This window comes from Etheostoma cragini, unplaced genomic scaffold (genome assembly GCF_013103735.1).
Source record: "Etheostoma cragini isolate CJK2018 unplaced genomic scaffold, CSU_Ecrag_1.0 ScbMSFa_1175, whole genome shotgun sequence".
NCBI lineage: Eukaryota > Metazoa > Chordata > Actinopteri > Perciformes > Percidae > Etheostoma > Etheostoma cragini.
The window spans coordinates 1,873-3,333 of NW_023265202.1; the positions used below are offsets into that span (position 1 = coordinate 1,873).

The 1,461-nt window shown below is 37.6% G+C and overlaps 1 non-coding gene across 1 annotated transcript; it reads left to right on the top strand.

Moving 5' to 3' along the window:
- Positions 1 to 531: 531 nt before the first annotated feature.
- trnae-uuc lies at positions 532 to 603 on the top strand. The gene has a single exon. It is a non-coding gene; the product is annotated as a tRNA-Glu (tRNA).
- Positions 604 to 1,461: the final 858 nt, after the last annotated feature.

Below are 1,461 nucleotides of genomic sequence, written 5' to 3' on the forward strand. Positions count from 1 at the left end.
TTTGTTTACTAAAATAAATGAGGTATCAAAAATAACACCAATATTTTTAATAGTGGATTGATTTTAAGAGGCTAAAGGGCCCAAAATGCCAAAAGGGTCACCTAGTGCGTCCGAACGTCCAAACGTGATGATTTCTGTTTTATTTTCGTTCAGAGTGAGGATGTCAAACTTCATCCAGGTTTTTACCTCCTTTAATCAGTCAAACAATGACGGCACAGACTCTTTGGTAATAGATTTCATAGCATATCATTTTAATTTTCAGTCATTTTGCTGGTGGTTTCTTGGTCACAACAACAAGCTTGATCATTGACATACAGTTGCACGCCACGTACCACAAAACTGTTGGGTGGGGCCTTATGTATTTGCTTGTATTACATCAAGTGACCTGCATACCAATGACCGCAAAGATTAATAATAATTCCTTTCGGTTAACAGCCGACTGCAATGACCTATTGTGCCACATAGACTGCACCTGTTTCCAGCCAGACTATGAATTGATTCATGAAATCCCTGTTATTAATATGTAGTCAGTCCCACATGGTCTAGCGGTTAGGATTCCTGGTTTTCACCCAGGTGGCCCGGGTTCAACTCCCGGTATTGGAATTGGTACTTAGCCGGTGAAGGTCTGCGGCAAGATCAGTACGATCTCCAACATTGGTCCTAAATCAGAGCCGTGATAACGTACATACCCAACATGGTTAGACTTTGCTGTATTTTCTACAGTTACTTGCTGCAAAATGCCCAGTAAAATACCATAACTTTCTTTTCCGGTTCATTACTGTAATATGCATTGCATTATTGGTATTAACATTTAATTTACATTTATTTACTGTATTTTTTAACTTGCGGTAATCTGCTTTAAAACAGCAGCAGTAGTGCTACTGTAGGTGAATAAGAGAGACTTAAATAAAATTGTTAGTTCATGTTATAGAAGCATGGAAATGAAATGGAAAAATAAAATATCTCTACAAAAATAAACTATTTCATTTTTTAGAAATATTTTCATTTTATTTATTATGCTTTTAGCAGTTAAGATAATAAATGTGACATGCTTTTCAGCAGTGTAAACAACTTATTGAGAGTTGTAGAGACAAACAACCTGGATGACCTGTAATTTTGTAATGTTAAACTGAGTTAAAACTGAGCTGCCCATGCATGGATGGCATCACCGTGGCCTCCAGCATCCCCCTGGCCTCCAGCACCACTGTGCGGAATCTTGGAGTTATCTTTGATCAGGACATGTTGTTTAATTCTCACATTAAGCAAATTTCAAGGACTGCCTTTTTTCACCTACGTAATATTGCAAAAATAAATATGTGTATAAATATTACATATTATGCTCCAGTTTTGTGGATGTTACGACAGGTATTAGAAGGGTAGTTTCTAGGGGTGATCCGAGTACCCGGCTGAAACGAGTATCCGGTACGGATAAAGCACTTTTGCCGAGTACAAGTATTATAC